Consider the following 13,203-nt stretch of genomic DNA (forward strand, 5'->3'; position numbering starts at 1 on the left):
GGACACCAGTCCATCACAAGGCACCCCAAGGGGGACTTGAACCCCAGACCCCCTGGAGAGCAGGACTGTGGTCCAACTCACTGCACCACTGCACCCCCAAGTAGTGAATCTTGTAGTGCAATTCATTTTGGTGAATAAAGTGTGTCGGCTGACACTACACAGAGTTGCATGGAAGTAACTTTGGCGAAAAGCATATGCTGAATAAACAAATATACCTTGGGGGACGTTACATGGGAAGAATAGTGGAGTTGAAGGCATACTTAGAAGCTGCAAGAAGTAGGAGTCACCATGTTGCTCCTATAATAGGCCTTTAGCATGAAGTATTGTTTTGTTAAGCGTTAAAGAAGGTTTTGTATTTAAACCTGCGGAACTGGTAATGTAAAAGGAACAGAAGAAATTCCACCAACTGTCTCAGAACTTATATGGTCTGCAAAATCGCTACCGCATCACTTATTGGAGTGATTCACAGCATTACAGGCGGTGTAAGAGATGTCATTCACTTACGTCATCTGTCCCTGAGAGTTTATTTTATCAAGCAATGGGAAAAAGTGAAGCAAGAGTTGTCCTGCTTTGTGCAAGTTGTGCAACCCACTCCAAACAGCAAATTGTTTAGCAATTCTATACACACCATATTTATAACAAGCTAACGAGGTACTGTCTTTACTACTACTACTACTAATGCCTACTACCCCTCTTGGGGCATAGGCCGTCAACAAGGGCTCTCCAGGCATTTCTGTCCCGAGCCAGTATTTTTCCAGTTTTCCCCAGGTGTGGCCCATCCTGTTGGTTTCTGCATCCAGGTGGCATCGCCATGTGTTTTTTGGCCGGCCTTGCTTCCTCTTGCCTTGGGGGTTCCACGTGAGGGCTCTTCTTGTAGTGTTTGAAGCTGGCTTTCGCAGAGTATGGCTGATCCATCGCCAGCGTCTTTGCAGGATATCATCCTCAACTGGTTGTTGTCCTGATCTCTGCCATAGCTCTTGGTTGCTGATGATCACGAGCCAGTGGATCCTGAGAATCTGTCGCAAACAGTTGTTAATGAATGTCTGTATCTTTTTTGTGGTGGTGACGGTGGTCCTCCAGGTCTCTGCTCCGTAAAGTAGGACTGACTTTACGTTGGAGTTGAATTTCGGGTCTTGATCTTAACTGTCAGAACTCTGGACCCCCACACGTTCTTCAGTTGCAGGAAAGCTGCCCTTGCCTTGCCTATTCTGACTCTGACGTTGATGTCTGTCCCACCCTGCTTGTCGATTATGCTGCCTAGGTAGGAGAAGCTGTCCACCTCTCCTAACGCTTCACCATCAAGTATGATTGGAGAGTCCTTGCCTGCATTGACCCTCAGTATCTTGCTTTTCCCTCTGTGGATGATGAGACCTACTCGTGCTGAGTTCTCTGCCACAGTGCTGATCTTCTCCTGCATTTGTTGGTGGGTATGTGAGAGAAGGGCGAGGTCATCTGCAAAATCCAAGTCATCCAACTGTTCCCAAGGTGTCCATTGGATCCCAAGTCCCTTCTCAGCTGTGGAGGTCTTCATCACCCAATCAATCACAAGTAGGAACAAAAATGGTGACAGGAGACATCCTTGTCTAACTCCTGTTCGCACCTGGAAAGCGCTAGTGAGCTGCTGACCATGCACCACCCTGCAGGTCATCCCGTCGTAGGAGTTCCTGATGATGTTGGTACACTTTTCTGGTATCCCGTAATGTCTCATCAGCTTCCACAGGGTGTCTCTGTCTACACTGTCAAAGGCTTTCTCATAGTCAATGAAGTTTATGTAGAGTGGTGAGTTCCATTCTATTGACTGCTCCAATATAATACGCAGCGTGGCTATTTGATCTGTGCAGGATCGCTCTTTCCGGAATCCTGCCTGCTGGTCTCGGAGCTGTTGGTCAACTGTGTCCTTCATTCTGTTGAGGAGGATCCTATTAAACACCTTGCCTGGAACCGACAACAGTGTTATGCCTCTATAGTTGGAGCAGCTGCTGAGGTCGCCTTTCTTTGGTAGCTTGATGAGGTATCCCTCCTTCCATTCTGTTGGGACAAGTTCTTCCTCCCAGATTTTCTTGAAAAGGGGGTATAACATATCTACTGTGGTTTCGATGTCTGCTTTCAATGCCTCTGCTAGAATGTTGCCAGGTCCTGCTGCCTTGCCAATTTTCAACAGTTTGATGGCCTTACGGATCTCCTCCCTGGTGGGCTCCCTGCAATCGATAGGCAGGTCTACAGCAGCTGGCTGGATGTCTGGTGGGTCCTGAGGGGCTGGTCTATTAAGCAGCTCTTCAAAGTGCTCTACCCATCTTTTCTTCTGTCCCTCATCTCCAGTGATGGTCCTTCCCTCCTTGTCCTTTACAGGCCTTTCTAGTTTGTTAAACTTTCCAGACAGCTTTTTTGTAGTGGTGTATGGATCTTTCATATTCCCTTGTCGAGCTGCTTCTTCAGCCTCAATAGCCAGAGAGTCAAAGTATTTATTTTTGTCAATCTTGATGCTCCTCTTTGTGCTTTTGTTGGCCTCCCTGTATGCTTCCTGTGCTCTGGATTTCTCGGCCCGTGTACGGCTGTTGTTAAGAGCTAACCTCCTTTCCTTCCTTTCCTGTATCTTCTTCATGGTCTCTACTGAGATCCACTCCTTATGGCTGTATTTCCTGGGGCCTAGTACTTCCTGGCATGTTGTTATCATTGCCTCCTTCACTGCCTTCCATTTCACATCAATACTCTCCTCATCCAGAAGCTCCTGCAGAGCCTGGAACTTGTTGGTGAGGGTTAGTCTGTATTCCTCTAACTTTGTTGCCTCCTTGAGAAGGGCGGTGTTGTATCTCTGGCGCTGGTTTGTCTCTCCTGTCCATGTCTTCTTTAGCTTGAGCCTGAGGTGAGCCACAAGGAGATGATGGTCTGAGGCAACATCTGCTCCTCGCTTGGCGCGTACATCCTGCAGGGATCTCCGGAACCTCCTTGTGATGCACACATGGTCTATCTGGTTCTCTGTAGATAGATCCGGTGAAACCCAGGTTGCTTTATGAATCCTTCGATGAGGGAAGATGCTTCCGCCAATGACCAGGTTGCTTGTGGCACATAGGCTGACAAATCTTTCTCCACTGTCATTCATCTCACCTAGTCCTTGCTGCCCCATAATCTCCTCATAGCCCCTGTTGTCGCTACGAATCTTGGCATTGAGGTCTCCCATGACAATGGTGATGTGTCTTCCTGGCAAACTCTGGATGACGGTTTGCAGTCTGTTGTAGAATTCCTCCTTCTGCTCTTTATCGCTGTCATTAGTTGGGGCGTAGCACTGCACGACATTCATGCTAATCCTTCTCATCTTAGTTCTAAAGGTTGCTGTGATGATGCATGGTCCATGGGCCTCCCATCCGGTGAGAGCTCTCTGGGCTGTCTTATTTAACATCAGAGCCACACCTTGGGTGTGGGGGGCGTTGTCTTCTTCGTGTCCTAAAAACAGCAGCATCTCTCCCGATGATAGCCTCTTCTGGCCTGAGCCAGTCCACCGTGACTCGCTGATTCCCAAGATGGTGAGTCTGTAGGCCCTCATTTCTGCAGTCACCTGTGCCGCCTTTCCAGCTTCGTACATGGTCCTCACATTCCACGTCCCGATATTAAGGGTGGCCTTGGTTGAAAGGATGGTGATCGGCTGAGCAGCTTCCAGATGCTTCTGGCTTTCACCGCTCCGCGTCATAAGACTTCCAGCTGGAAGTCCATCTTTGCCCAAGGCCGAGATGTCTTGAGTACTTGTTGGCGTTTCTGTAGCGGTGTGGGATTTTTACGGGATGGGGTCGCTAGCCCCATGCCCAACCCTCCTCCTTTATCCGGGCTTGGGACCGACAGGGGACCCCGAAGGAATTCCTCGGTGGAGTTTACTGTCTTTAGTTATTATTTAAATGCATGTTGTAATCATTAAAGCACATAGTACTGACTACCCTACTAATCCTCTGCACAGCCTATTTTTATTCTGTCATTGCCTCTTACATTATATTAATGCTATACCAATCATACCCAACTGCTCTGCTCCTTTTCACTGCCTCACTATTGATATACCTTACCGAGCTCCTTGGATGACTGCTCACCAACTACAACACCACCCATTCAACATGGAAATCCTTCATCGTCCAGCATTTCTGCAGTTGGTGTATTAGCATTGGTATAATTTTTATATGTCTTGGAAATTTAAATATTTATGTCAAGGACCCTAGTTTTTGTCTACATCAGTTGATGTGAAATACGCATTCCTCACCCAACATGTACCGAGTTTGGGACGCTGTGGCTTGTGTATATCAGGGGACTGGGATTCAACAACTCTGGAAGATATAAAAATCTCTTCAGGCACATGTAAAAAAGCAGAGCTGCTATCGTTTCCTTGTATGGACAATAAGATTGATGGCTGGTGGACATAAGAAAAGAACGTTTCAAATTGTTCCATAGTGCTGTCAGAAATTCTGAAATGGTTCCAGTCTTTATGCGATAACATTTGAACAAAGTTATTCCTTGCAGGTCAATTGTTTCAGCCGCTCAGTTAACCATTATGAGGGACTCATACCTCATTTCAGATATAAATATTTATTTTCCTAACTGGTACTAGGAACTGTTATTGCTTCTTGTATTCACCAACAAACGAAAATCCCACCCCCTGTCTCCAGTAGGAAAAAAATATTACCATCGACAGCTTACAGAATATTTTTTCAATTCTCAGATGTGATAGTTTTCTAGCGGGGTTAGTTTACATTAGACTTTTAAATCTCCTATCTCAGTATAAGCTTTTCAGCTGAGTTTTACACAGTAACTCTATTCGAACTGATGCATGTGAAGCTTTGTAGAAAGCTGTTTTTAGATCTCCTCAGAATACAAAACAAATGTTCACATTGTGATACGTGTCGGTCTGCTAGAAGAAGAAATGCTCCAGAATAAGATCCTTATTCAAGATTAAAATAATGTAGGGATTCAAATATGCCAGTACTGATGACAATTAACTATTAAACAATTCTACAGTTCCACTGGAAAAAGATAACCCCAGACTTTCCTAATTATACATATGGTTTTGAATACATGACTTGCATTACAGTGGTCAGAAACTCACCTGACAGAAATGCCACCACTGTCCTGTGGAAACCACAAATTGTTTGCTGTAAGAGAGCATTTGTACAGCAGATATATAGAAACTCAAGAACTGAACAAATAAATATTATTACAACAATTTACTTTGAGAACAATGGGTTAGAATAAAAATTAATCTGCTTAGATATGTGCTACGTTAAGATTAGGAAATAATTTACAGCAGCAGTACAGTAGTGTTCAATACATAATACAATAAAATGCATCAAGCTACGGCATAGACTTTTTCACCGAGTCTTTCTCAGAAATAATCAATGTCTTTGTGAACTCATTCTGTAATGATCTGTTGGATCAGTCCACTCAGCTCCCATTAGCTGTACCTCACCACTGGTCACAATTACAGCTATTTTCTCCTGAATGCTGTATCAGTATACTATTATGTACCATTGAATGTTGAAAAACTAGAATAATCATACTTTAAAGGTATATCTTGCATTCTCAGTCAAATCTGTACAGACAGCTGTGAACATGTTAAAAACCAGATCAGCATGGCAAGACATTCCAAGTATAAAGCTATACGATGAAAAACATAGAACTACAAAACACATTGTACACAATTACTAAGGCATTTTTTTTCATGCAGACTCCTTCTAATGTTAACATTACTGAAATTGCCACATTTTACAAATATAATAATTATATCCAGCTTACAGGCTGGCGTATCAACTAGGCTGCACCTCATTTCAGGGTTACTACTGTCACTTAGAAACTTGACAAATGCATGAAGACATACATACGTGAATAATTGGCATATAAAGTACATTATGTGTAGCCTCACTTCAGACTATCACACATTAAATGTAGTAGTATACATTCTACCATTATCAATAGTTATACTAATTTATTTGACAAAATTACATATAATAAAAATTATGAACGTTGAAGATTAAGTAATTTATAGTAACCAGGAACATCTATAATGTACAGTAAAACTATTTAAAGTGCTTGAATTTGTCTTGGTAGAGAACTTTAGTGTTGCATCGAGAGGAGCAGGCGTGGAATCCCAGTCCTTTCCTCCCGTGCTGCCATGAAGAGAAGCAGGTGCAGATGAGGTACATGGGTCACTTGCTTAATACATGTAAATGTGACATATAAGCGGTGATCTCCACAATTTACATTTACATGTATTAATTTATCAGACACTTTTCTGCAAAGCAACATACATCTTATAGAAATAAAATGTTTGCAGTGCATTAGCAGAAACTTGTGCTGTGAAGTGTTTGTATGGTGTAAGTCACACATATAGCTCCTGGTAGTGGAATATGACACAAGCACTTCAGAAACACTATGGATGCTACGAAGGCAAAATGATGAACTGTAACCAGGAGTTTAAAATACTTTTCACAGCTCAGTGTTAGCAAAATGACTAAATATTAATATACTTCGAACCATACTTCGATAACATTCTCAGAAAGGACTTTGACTACAAACATCAATTATTTCTCTAAATACTAAGTTGCCAGCGAATGTATTTTACGTAACGACAACAAAAAAGATATAGTAGACTCAGAAAGTATTCAAACCCTTTTCTTTTACAATGCAACCTGAAGTTAAAATTCTTATAAAATCATTTTCCCCCTCAGTCTACAGAGGATCTGCAGAGAAGAAAAGCAAAAAAAAAAACTCTTAAATCCAGGTATGCAATGCATGTCACATTATACCAAAGAATCCCTGAAGCTGTAAATCTCTGCAATTGAAATTCAACTAAGGACTCAGTAATGAGTTAGAAGACTTGCACCAAAATGATATTACAGCTTTCTTTGAATAAATTAGCAAACATTTCTAAAATTCTTTTTTTACTTCGTGTTGTGGGTTATTGAGTGTAGGGTTATTAGAGGAAAAACTGAAGGATTTCAGCAGAAGGCTGCAACATCAAAATGTGAAAAGGTGAAGGGGTCAATAATTTCTGGAGGTTCTGTATAATGGCAATCAAATTATCAATTACAATATTATCAGTGTTCAGTGGAATGTCTCATTTTGAAGGAAACGCTTTTAATCAGATTGAAAAATGAGGTTTAATGTGAATTTGAAAAGAAAGCTGCCTTTGAATTTTGATGGCATGGTTTTAAAATATTACTACAGCTAGAAACTGATGAAACCTCATTTCAGGTAACGCATCATTTTATTTTTTAATGAGTTCAGTGAAGAACTGGTGTCAGGATTAAGACATTACACATAGACACAATATTCCATATTTATGTTAGAGTGATGTCTGAAATGCAGATATAATGAAACCATTGTTATAGGGTTTGTCATTCTCTTATACTCTTTTTGAATAACTCATTGTTTTTGCATTTGATTATCACTTTTGATTTATAAACTATAAACTTGTTTTGAAGCGACTTATTATATTAAAATGGTTAAAAAACCGTTTATACATTTATACATGTCTGTGTGGCTACCCTAAGGTTGGCTGGCATCCCATTCAGGCTGCACTCCTCTTATCCCCATGATTTTTGCATAGTCTCCGAATAGTTGGGTCGGAAGCGAATTTACAGCACAAAAATGATCTGTATCATTTCTGGTAACTAAACTTTTGTATGAATTGGACAACAAGCAATTTTTATGAACACTGTGTGATGGAAATCTATGATATTATGCCGAGAAAGAAAGCAGGAATCGTGGGAAATATGGTGATTGTGTACTCAATAAAAGACAATGGGATTGTACACAAGATATCTGATTACTCAAAGGGAAGCTCTGAGCTGTGCAGGTATGTCGACTTAGGGGATGAGGGGACAGGGTGAAGAGAAAAGGAAAGGCTCGAGATCAGATCTTTGAGGGTTATCTATAGAACGTCAAAGCTCCTGTCTTTAAACGTTTTATAAAGATCTATTTGTTAGAGAATACAATTTACATCAAAGAGGGTAGAGAAATTTTGGAGGCTGATCACATGAATGAAGATAGATAAGATAGAAAGTTCCTTTTCCTGGTGCTTTTCTCCAGATCGTTTACAATATTAAAAGTGAAGCGCATAGTTAAGAATAGGTTATAATATTAATATTGCTTACAAAGACAGCGTTTTGGGTAGGATGTTCAATGTGTACTTGTGTCTGCATTGCATTAGTTTGGAGGCAACAAAGAAAAAAGTTTTTGAAGATGAATTAGAGGTTTTAGGGAAATACACACCACATTCAATTCCAAGAGACCTTCTGTGCTTCACTGACACACAAGTAACAGAGATTGAGGTCTTCATCTGACGAAAGAAAACAAAAAACTCTAAGAAGTTTCCGGACGCAAGTTTTGGCACTAATGTGACTACTACAAACAGGGAAAAGTAATTCCACAGTGTGATCTGGGACTGTAAACTTCTTAGTGATTGAAAGGTTATTTACTTTTGTTTCTTTTTTTTTTTGTTTTTAAAAAAGAAAGTCTAAATAAGGGGACATTCAATTTCGGTTCAGACAGAAGTGAAAAAGTATCCTTGACATTTGTATTGCATAAATAAATGCATAACTTAATAATACACCATGCCCTTCTCACGCTCTAATCAAATCCAAATGAGTGAAAAGCATATTGCTTGCAGACAGATTTCATTTGTACAAGAAAAATCTTGAAATTGCTCATGTATTCTTTTGTTTGCTGAACTTTTCACAATATACACTTGCAATGAGATTTTGAAAATATTCAGATTTCACTCCCTGAATATTTGCATCATAAACCCATATTTTTCTTGCTTATTCTAAGTAGTTTACAGTTAATGACAGAAAGTAGAGAAAAACATTTCCTGTTTATTGCTGTATCTCAGGAAATGGCGAATTGAAAAATTTCATTTTGTCTTAAGATAATCACATATGCATAAAAGTACTTTTAGAAAGGTGGATGATAATGTAACAGATGATGGAGATGTCAGTGGTGATTTTTATGTACAGGTAAGAGGAAGTTTTTAATAAATTATTTAAATTCATTACAAATGTAATTGGTAGCATTTTTTTCCATTCTTAATTAGTTCTATGTATAACATTTATCAGATTATTGTGTAATTTATATAGTTTAGTATGAGTTTATTAATGCGTGACACATTATGTATTGAAGTAGGTCTATATAACTAATCTGAAAATGTAGAATATGTAGAATATTCCTAATATACGTAAAATGAGTCAGATTTCCCCATTAATTGATAGTGGTTGTTATTGTCTTCTCATGAACGTTTTCAGGCAAAATTTATTTCTACTTTGAAAGTAATTGGTGCATTGCAAAGAGTCGATGGATACGAGGAGGGTGTGGCATTTCAGAATCAGGGTTTGGAACAGGAAGGGAGGACAGGGAGGTCAGGAGAGGTAAGTAAGCAAGCCAATGAAATAGACGGGAGCGAGTAGCAAGGCTGATCGAAGTTCCACTTGTGACTCTGGTCTGCGCTCTGCTTTTATTCTCCTGTCCCGTGAGCCGCCACTGGTGTTCCTCGTTGTGCCGGGGTCTGGGTTGTAACAATAAAAACGCTTTGTTCAAAATAAGGTAAAGTGGTTGAGGGTAGACTACTGGTTGGAGCGCTTGCATTCAAAGCCCTATTCGTACTGCAGTAGCATTGACCAAGGATGTACTGTAAATTAATGCAGTAAAAATTGCTTAGGTAAATTGTTGTAACTAACACTTACTGGCTTTGGAGAAAAGCATAAACTAAATATCAAGAAAGAGTTGAACAAATCAGTTTTTCATGACAAATAAACTGGATCATTAAAGAATTTCATTCCATTTCCTTTCAGTTTGAAATTTGAGAAGGCGATCATAACCCAAGAATATGTATGAAAGACACAAAGTCACGAACGTACACTGCTAACCTTCCTCCATTCCGTAGTGGAAAAGTAGCAGCTCCAAGACTTGCTTGTCATAATGTGGTGCTCCGAAGTTGTGGCCATAGCTGTTACTGAATGCACAGATCTACATGTGTAGAAGCCTACAGAAAAAAGTTCAACTTCAAGTTCAAGTGGTTTTTATTGTCATTCCTCTATATAGCTTGTATACATTGGAACGAAATGTCGTTTCTCCGGAGACCATAGTGCAAGACAGAACAGTGTACAAGACATTTAATAAATACACAGTACATGGACGTGGATGGGGATATGGGCTGTGAACTTTAGGTGGTTTGTAGTGTATAAAGTCGTGCTGGGTTAGCTCTTTGTGCCAGGTGACCATTGGGACGCAGCAGGGTTTTGAGTAATCTGAGTGCCTCAGAGACGAAAGTATTGCAGAGTCTGCTGGTGGTGGTATTGCTGCTCCTTTACCTTATGCCAGATGGCAGGAGGATAAAGAGTCCATGAGACGGATTAAAGGGGTCATCTGCAATACTGAGGACTTTGCGTATGCAGCGGGTGTTGTATAAGTGTCGATAATGTATAAGGCGACTTCGATAATATTTTCAGCTGTTCTCATAATTTGAGGTAGGCTCTTGCAATCGGAGCTTGTGCAGTTCCCATACCCCACAATGAAACAGCTGGCCAGGATGCCAATTGTTGCTGATGAGGCCCACAACTGTAGTGTTGTCAGCAAACTTAATCATGTGATTTTGAACTGTACTTTGCAGCACAGTCATGAGTCAGCAGGGTGAACAGCAGTAGATTGAGCACACAGCCCGAGGGAGCACTGGTTCAGTGTAGTGGTGCTGGAAGTGGAGTTGCCAATTCTGATGGACTTGTCATCCAGTCAAAAAATCCAGGATCTAGCTGAAGAGGAAGGTGGTCAGACCCAGCTGGTTGAGCTGTATCAGTTTCTGAGGGATTATTGTGTTGATGCTGAACTGAAGTCTATGAACAGTTGATAGTTATCCAAATGGGTGAGAGGAAGGTTGACAGTAGCAGATTTGGCATCCTCTGTTGAGCAGTTGGGAGGGTAGACATTCTTGAATGGGTTCAGTGTGGTGGGAAGACTGCTTTTATCTGTTTCATGACTAGCCGCATGAAGCACATTACAATGAGGTGTAACTGCAACCGGCCAGTAGGCAATCAGGCAGGATAATTTCTTGATCATCTTGAAGCACACTGCTTGGCTCAGGGAAATGTTGAGGACATCGTTAAACTTAACAGCATATTTGTCTTGTGTTTTCAGCAGCGAGCGCACCTCAGCAGTCAGCCCCAATTTCTGGTTTACCCTTGTTGTAATGGTCTTGAAAGAAATTGCACTATCTATACACTTGCTGATGAAGCCAGTCACTGATTCTATGTATCCTCCAAGTCTGTGGTGTTGAGGTAGGTAGCAGCTTCACTGAACACATTCCAGTCCATGTGTTCAAAGCAGTCTTGAAGTGCTGGGCTGACTCCTTGAGACCATGTTCACACCTTTTTCGGGTCTTGTTTGGTATTTGTACATGAGACATGATATGTTTCTTAAGATCCAGACCCATTTTAGGAATACTGATTTTGTGCTTCTATACATCATTAGCTTACCTTATGCCTACTGCCCCTCCTTGAGCATAGGCCGCAAACAAGGGCTCTCCAGGCATCTATGAATGAAATGTCTTAAGTACATGTTGGTGTTTCTGTAGCGGTGTGGGTTTTTTACGGGATGGGGTCGCTAACCCCATGACCAACCCTCCTCCTTTATCCGGGCTTGGGACCGGCAGGGGACCCCGAAGGAATCCCTAGGCGGGGTATACACCATTACAATGTGACAATATACGTATAGGTTGTGCATAATTCAAATGTTTATTTGAAAAGCTTTTATTAATGAAAAATTTCCAATATAACACAATCAGAATAATAAAAATTATTATTTTTGTTAACAAGGATAAAACAACACAGAGAAAAATAAGAATGCCAGGGGAAACGTTACATATAAACATAGTTTGACTTGTCTTTGGCGGCAGGTATTGGACGTAAAGATATTACAGACACTCTGTATCATATCATTTTGAAATACAATGAGAGTTTTCATTTTTTTTTAAACTGAATTTAATCTCATCGATAAAAAATTTTGCTAGTATGATTGCAAGTTCAATTTGTATTTATTTTCTCTGCCCTTATTGACGGGATAGCAACCCAGCAGTACAGCTTTAAACAATTTAAAAAAAAAAAAAAAAAAAACATTTCACAAATGTTTACTGATTTCCTAATTGTTTTGACATGTATACATATTTTTACAATACGAAACCTTGGTTTGTAGAGGAATGAAAGGTGTTTACAAGGGCAACTAGTCTTGGGCAACATACAACACAATAATACAAGCAACTACTTCTCTTAACATGTCTGTAATGGAGATCTAGGGGGTGGTTAAACAGGGTTTGTGATTGAGGATTCTGGTTGTTGTAAACCAAAACAGTTACTGTAGTTCCTTGAGTAAATCTGAATCATTCTCCTCATAAGATTGTTTTGGGGCACAGACAGTTTGAAACCATTTTTTGGTCATATCAGATGGTAATTTTGTCAAATACAACATAACAGCAAACCCCCTGAAGAGCTCAGGGAATTTTTTTTTGTCTAACTATGAAGTTGGAGGCTCTGCCAGCATGATGTGGTTAAACATGGCTGCAGCCATGTGGTTATGCATTTTGCCTGGGTACCACATATTAGGGCAGAGAAAAAAATTTTTCCTCCAAGCCCACAGCCTCAGGTGGCCTCATAACTGTTCCTATACCTCAAGGTACCAGCCTCATGAGTGAAGCATTAGGTTTTATAACCTCAGTCTCAATATTTAATGGAATTTGCGCCTATAGAAGACATTAATGTTCAACCTGGCCAAGAATAAATGGTTTTTCTGAAAACACCACTCAAGACAGAAGGCCAAAATGATTCCTTCTTTTTAAATTGTGTTTTCATATGATGTAAAGTATGTGTCAGCTGTGCATCATTCTGTAGTGTGTAAAAGAAACGCTTGTTGAACATGCTGTTATCTATGGAGTAAACTGACATTCAGCTCAGTAGGAGCAGAAGACACTGACTAAATCAAATTCAATGAATCTTTAGGGATGCTGGTTATTTAGTATTTTCAGAGGGTCTAACACTTGTAAACACACACATACACTCCCTCGCTTCCTTATAGTCATTGTCTGATCTGTCATGACATGACATAGTAAAACATACCCATCAATCTAGTTTGCCCAGAACTTCTGACAGAATTCATGTGCACTTGTACTTAAGGGTACTCTGAAGAGATAAG

The sequence above is a fragment of the Scleropages formosus genome, chromosome 12 (assembly GCF_900964775.1).
Source record: "Scleropages formosus chromosome 12, fSclFor1.1, whole genome shotgun sequence".
Classification (NCBI taxonomy): Eukaryota; Metazoa; Chordata; class Actinopteri; order Osteoglossiformes; family Osteoglossidae; genus Scleropages; species Scleropages formosus.